The following is a 7,163-nucleotide window of genomic DNA, read 5'->3' on the forward strand; positions in this document are numbered from 1 at the left end:
ATATGTAAATAAAGAGCAAGGCTGTCGTCCAATGAAATTTTATTTATGGATACTGAAATTGGCAGTCCATGTAATTTCCATATTGTAAAATATCTTTATATTGATGTTTTTTCCAACCACTGAAAAGCACAGCTACCATCATTAGTTCACAGGCTGTATAAAAAACAGGCACCAAACTGTGTGTGACCTGTGGGTCAAAACTGGCAGACACTTGCTCACATCACTTTCTTCCCAAACCAAACAGTCGATGAACACTGATGTCAGCTGCCAGCTCTTCCATTAAAGAGTTTAAAATTTAGTTAGTGATACCACACTAAAAAGTAAGAAGGAATGGAAGGGGAAAACTGGTAATCTAAATGCTTCAAGGGATCAAAATCAGAAGATGTCAATAAGGAATACAATAGCCAGACAGTTGTATAAACTTCTTATACAAAGATATTACCAAATTACAAAGTAGTGAAACTTGTAATTTTCAATAGTTTCAATAACACTGTAAATTGGGAAGCAAAGAAGAACTTGGTAGAAATATCTGAGTCCCCAATAAAGTTGGAAGAGTTGATATTTCAGTGTCCTCAGGCTAACCAGTGAGATTATTAACATGAAAATATATAGACAGACACAGAAACACAGAGCAGGAGGAGAGAGACTCAACAGATTCTCTTCTGAATTATTCATACAGTGATAAACCACAGTAAATTTCAGAGAATACCAAATATTTTGAACAATTTTTATAAGTACTGTAAATATAAAGAATACAAAGATACTGGTAAAATGCCCAAGAGATTTTAAAAATGTGTTCAGAGTATCAACCTGAAAATAACTGAGGAAATGTACACTTATCTTGTCTAAATCATTTCCTTGACCTATGAAACCCAGCTGGCATAAGGTTACATGAGTTATTTTAGCTTCTGAATTCTTATTGTTACATTATGGTGGAAACAGCAACAAAATGAAAGCTAGTCAAAAACATCACACTATATAACTGACACTTGAACCACATCATAAAACTTTGAAAGCATCTGCATACATGAATTTTCCTGTGATTATAAACACAAACAAAATACAGTACTTTAGTATTTGTGTAGAGGAAGTCAAGAAAAATAATTAGAAAGAAGAAAACCCTAAAATTACCCAGTTTGTGTTTTAATTGGACAGAACAACTCACTGAAGGACATACTTACAGAGTTCATGGCTGTAGTATCCTGGCTGATTTTAAACACATCATAAAACAAAAGCTATGAAAAGTGATTATTTTAGTCTGCTGTTTATAAAACAAGAACAAAATCCTTATGGTAAAATAAGCCAAAGGAACTGTGTAATACTTTCTAAGGCTAATAAAAAAGAGCCATTAATCTTATCACCACTATATTTATAAGAAAAAAAATACCCCAAAATTTGGTCCGGGACCATGACTTCCTTTGTACATTTAAAAATGTGACAGGGCACAGAGCAGGGAAATGACCATGATCAGTTAAATGGGAACATAAAAGGCAGGAGTGGACTCTAAGACCAAAGTAGTCTACCAACACTTCACTTCCAAGAAGAAGTTTCTGGATGGCAGAGGGTGCAAACGCTTTGAACCTGTACTTCAGGAAAAGCCTAGCACAGCAATATGCTGCTGTGATTAAACCAGGGAATAGGTACAAAGAAAAACTATTCTAGTTTCTGTACCAGTGTCAACTCATGGATAATGTTCAGCAGACGGCACCAGAGACACTGCAGGAGAAGAGTTCTGCTTCCATCTAGGGCACTGCTTGACAGGTGTCTCCAGCACCAGGCTCCTGGCTCTGCACCACAGCCCACAGCTTCCTCTGCACCCTCCCTCCTGAGCCTACAAGTCTGTAGAACACAGGTCCTGCTGAAATACCTCCTATAAACATGTGTCTCTGGTACCAGAGAGAGTGACATTCTAGTAAATTCCATCAACACCCTTTCTCTGCTATCTGGTCATCATAGACAAGTCCTCTCCAATGAGGCCTGCATCTCAAACCCCGTGTGGGCTGCTTGCTTGGTTACTCAATCACAGCCCTACAAGCACAGGGTGCTCTTGCATCAATTACAATTATTTTTTATAGCTCTCTTTAATTCTTATTAGGCAACAGCCTGTGAGAGTAATTCTTTACACTGAACATTCTCTGTTCTCATTACTGTGTGACCTCCCTTTTCTCACTGGACCCAGAGTAGCAGAATCCTGAACACCACAAGACAGTGGTTGACAATAAAATGATCTGAAATTACAATATGAGATTTGCTAAGCCAAAGCACCCATACACCCCTGAATTTGACTTTAATTGCTACATTACACATATACTCCCTTCCTTTTGGAGAGAAAAGGGGAGTTTATCTTAGTTTCTTGGAAAATTTTTAAACAATTATCAACAGGTATCCTCTTTTAAAAAAATACCCAATCTGATCTCAAAGAAGTCACATGCCAACAGTGACTAACACTACTGAGGGCAACAGCTACCAAAACTGCCATCCTTATGTTCCTGACCTGGAAATTCACTCCACAGTCAAAGTTTCAGAAGGAGTATGCTTCAGGGATTTCATTTACTACAAGCAGCTTCAATAGTTTGTTAACTGAAGCACATGATCTTTCTGGTGTTCCTGTTTCTCCTCTATAAACCTCTACAATTGTCAACACACATAGAAAATGATAAAAAAAAAACTATTAACAAAGTCCTTAAACTTAATCAAAGAGGCATGATAGGCAGGCTAACTACAGAATCCAAAAGGGCAGGGAAATTCCTAAAAGAAAAAATTCAAGGGTCAAAATTAGTAAAGGTTATTTTTTCTTGTCAGTAACATTTCAAGTTGAAGAAAATAAGACAATTAAAAAGATTTCTGGGGAAAAAAGTAACCCCAGGGTTGTAGGAGCACAGGATGAAAACCAAATATATAAGCAGGCATTAAGGGATTCATTTAATTGTTATATCTCCTATTCAGCAGAAAAAAACAATCTTGGAATAAAGTAACAGTAAATGACACTAAATAAACCATACACTTTTGTTACTGTGATAAAATACAATACAATGAAGACCATGGAACAGTGGGAACTGCCACAAAGACAGATATGTCACTCAAGAGGATGTGCTTTATTCTGGTGTTGAGCAGGAAGGTAATGCTGTAGAAGAACAAAAGTACTTGTTTTTATTTTTAGCTTCTGGAAGATCCATTTATTTTTAGACACAAACACATCATCCTTCAACACATAGACATTTGTTTCTGTTTTGTTTTGTTTTTTGGTGTTGGATTTAACCCAGGGGTGCTTTACCACTAAGCCACATCCCCATGCTTTTTTTTTTTTTTTTTCATTTATCTTTTATCTTGAGACAAGGTCTTCGCTAAATTGTTTAGGGCCTCATTAAGTTGCTGAGGCTGGCTTTAAACTTGTAATCCTCCTGCCTCAGCCTTCAGAGTCACTGAGATTACAGGCATACACCACTGTGCCCAGCTCATATCTGAAAGTGAAGTCCACTAGACAGAACTGCAGCCTCCTGGACTCATATGCTGAAATGCTTCAATGCAGACAGACCCTCAGCAGTTCACGCTGGACAAGAGCCAGGAAGGGCTGGAAAAAGGAACAGGTATCAGCCTAAAAGGGAGACTTCATTATGTGTTCTTGGTTACGGGGGTAAAACAAGACAACTTCTCCCATTGTACATCAAACACTAAATCCAAAGTAACAGTCCTAACAAGGAATGGGCCAGTTTTGATTTTTCACTTTGCTATTTGCTGCTATGATGTCACAAAGCATAAAATCAATGGCCACACTGAGAACTGATCTTACATATACCAAACATGACATCCAGTTTTGAAATCTGAAGTAAACAATATAAAATATAAGTTGGTGATCTGAAATTAAGCATTTCAAGTCAAAACCCTCAGTTTTCCAAGAACGATCAATTAGAAAAATAAATCCAAGTAAGCATTTTTTCATACCTCACAAATATTAAATAAGGTCTTTGTACAAATTAAAACTACTTCAAACACATACAATACAAAACTAATGAACTACATTAGAAATCCTTAAATATGAGCTGAGGATATAGCTCAGTTGCTAGAGTGATTGCCTGTCAAGCATGAGGCCCTGGGATCTATACCCAGCACCACATACAAAAAAATCCTTAAATATTTAAAACCTATAAGCAATACAAGCATGCAAAAATTTCAGCACATGGAAAACATTGTAAACAAGAATAACTTCTAACTTTGTTGTTACCTCTTAGTGTACAGTACTGGATTAACAGTAACAGGGCACTAAAAACACTGAGGTCACTTTATGTCAGTTCTTGAGCCTTCACAGGACATCAAATACTTGGCTTTCATAAATGTTTTTAGGTTTGGGTTTTGTAATAAATAGGTAATGAATATCTGCAGGCCACTATATGCTGAGCACTTATCTTTCTCCACTGGAAATTCTTTCTCCAGAGTCACAATGGCTCAGAGGCAGCCCAGTGGGTGGGGAGTTGGGATTTTGCAGGAAGTCCATCAACAAGGCCACCTTGTCATCTATGTGCTCCTGGAGTTGATGTATTGCTGATCAATGCAGTCCACAACTTTCTTTTCCAGTAGTTCCATATTTTTATAGAGAATCTGCTGCAAGTAGGAGCAAATAGGCTATTCTTCCATTGCAACACCAACAATGCCTTCACTGGGTTTGGGGATGTTTCCTGCCTCTTGGCATTATGTCCCACTTGAAGATGGTTGACTTGACTGCATAAATTCTGCAGAAAGGGCTGCAACTCACAGCTGGGGAGTGAGCTTGTCACTTGCTTTCTTTGGTGATAAAGAAGATACTGCATTTTTAAGATCATTTTCAAGAAGGGAATGGTTCTGTGGCACAGTCTTACACCTGTCATGGTTCGTGTTATTTCCCTCCCCAGGTGGTCTTCTGCTTTTATTGATGAAAGTGTAAGTTTTCAGTCCCATTTGCAGATGTCAATGCAGTTCTAAAAGGGAAAGGTGTGGAGGGTGACTTGTCCAGGACTACTGAAGTGGACGATGGAGTGCAATCATGTGCTTGTGTCTGACAGTTCCCAAAATGGACTAAAGCTGCTCTCCAATGGGAATACGATTCAGTTGCTGAAACCTAACCATATTCATCAACTGCTGAGCTCCAGGTGATAACTCTGACCCCATGACTCCATTATGGTTTGGACCTTGTCAAGGTCTACCCTTGACCCTAGAGCAGGAGAGCTTGGTGAAGAACTTGCTGACATTGGTCTCATATATACCACGACATTACTGATGAACACTCACTGCTTTTCTCCAAAGGACAGCAACTGCGTTGGGGACAGAGCAGATGCCCTTGGCAGACACCCTTGCCCCTGCCAGTGGCGCAGTACTCCTCTCCCATGTACATCTATATGTTTCTCGCCGAGTTCAGGATGCCCACCGCGAGGACCTCTTCACCTCCCTTGGGGCCGCAGCTCAGGTCGAGGAAGCAGGGGCTCTGCCTTGGGGTTCAGGGGTCCTGCTCAAGTGCACCAGGTCCTGGCCCGGAGCAGGTGATGCCAGCAGCAACTCCCAATTGAGGTCCTGGGCACCAACACCAGCCTGGGTGAGGAGGAGGCTCTGGGTCAGGGCCCTGCTCGCCGCTTCCCAGGAAGAGGCCAGTGTGGGGCAGCTGGTCAGTCCTGCATCCCAAAAGTACTTTTAAAGACAGCAAAAGTTTTAATAATGTCTGATGCAAAATGACCTTCTCGTCATCTCTCTCACCTGAGCCTAGAATGAAAATGCATTTTTATATTCTTAGAATGAACTCAGACACAGTCCTACTAAGAAAAGTGAATACACACAACTTCTTCAAGTACTAGGCTCTTTCTCGACCAAACTGGAAGGAAATTGACGAGAACCCCAGTTTTGGTTTGCCACAGAGCTACTTACATGACTGTTAATTTTGTCCTTTCCTCCCTCAACATACTACCTCTGAGATTTTAAGGCAGGTGTGTGTGTGTGTGTGTGTGTGTGTGTGTGTGTGTGTGTGTTTCCTGCTTTACTGGTTGAAACATTATCCTTTTAGCACAAATCATCTAGTGTGTTCAGTGAAGATTTAGTAAGTATCCAAATGAACTTCATAGGGCAGGTCCCCACCATCACTTCACATTGGGTATCTGATGCTGGACTTGGTGGTGCATGTCTGTTATCCCAGCAACTGAGGCTGAGGCAGGAGGATCACGTGTTTAAGGCCAGCCTGGGCAACGGAGCCAGACCCTGTCTCAAAAAAAAAAAAAAAAAAAAAAGTAGCTGGGGCTGTAGTTCAGGGTACAATCCCACTAGGTTCAATTCCCTAATACCAAAACACACACACAAATTTAGTATATCTGAAACCAAAACAGTCAACATGACCTCCCTCAACTTGCAAAACACCTTTTGTTACTTTCACTGGCCTTTGTGAAAAATCCCTATCTATCACTATCCTTAACATTTTTTCCTAGATTATGGTAATGAACTTCAAGATGATCCTACTTCTCACACCTTAATAGGATACTGGACACCTAAACAATCAAGGTCTCAACATCCCTTGATGCATGTACACTATGTACACTAGCTGACTAAATACCTGTGCACCTTTTATCTCTGACTTAACAAATTGATTACTGGCTTAGAACAACAGTATATTATCTTACAGTTATGGAGGTCAGATGTCTGACACAGGTCTTGTTGGGCTGCTAAAAGAAAGGGTGTCACAGCAGGACTCTTCCTTTCTCGAGGCTCCAGGGAAGACTGTTCTCTTGTACTGCAATGTCTGGCTCTGCTTCCTCTGGCTCATAGTCTTCCTCCAACTCCAATGACAGAAAAGGAGAAATGGGTCCTTCTCATTCTGCTCTCTCTCTGGGTCTGTCAACTTTGTTTCCCTTCCTCTTTTAAGGACCCATGTAAGGATGCACTGGATTCATCAGGATAATCCACAATAATCTTCCTACCTTACAGTTAGCTGGTTAGCAACCATACTTCATCTGCATCCTTAATTCCTCTTTGCCAAAAGGTCACACATTCACTTTTGGGGATTAGGACATGGACCTATTGGGGCAAGGATGGGGCATTGTTTACCTACCAGACTACCCAAACTGTATTTGTCCTCTACTCTTGAGTGGAACACTGCTCTGCATGGGGAAACAAACAAAATTCATCTTAAATATGTACACTAGTTGAATAAA

The 7,163-nt window shown here is 40.1% G+C and overlaps 1 pseudogene; it reads right to left on the minus strand.

The window, feature by feature from the left end:
* Positions 1-3,332: 3,332 nt before the first annotated feature.
* LOC124961925 (ATPase PAAT-like) lies at positions 3,333-6,955 on the minus strand (annotated as a pseudogene).
* Between the last annotated feature and the right edge of the window lie 208 nt (positions 6,956-7,163).

The sequence above is a fragment of the Sciurus carolinensis genome, chromosome 12 (assembly GCF_902686445.1).
Source record: "Sciurus carolinensis chromosome 12, mSciCar1.2, whole genome shotgun sequence".
In the NCBI taxonomy this organism is placed as follows: Eukaryota; Metazoa; Chordata; class Mammalia; order Rodentia; family Sciuridae; genus Sciurus; species Sciurus carolinensis.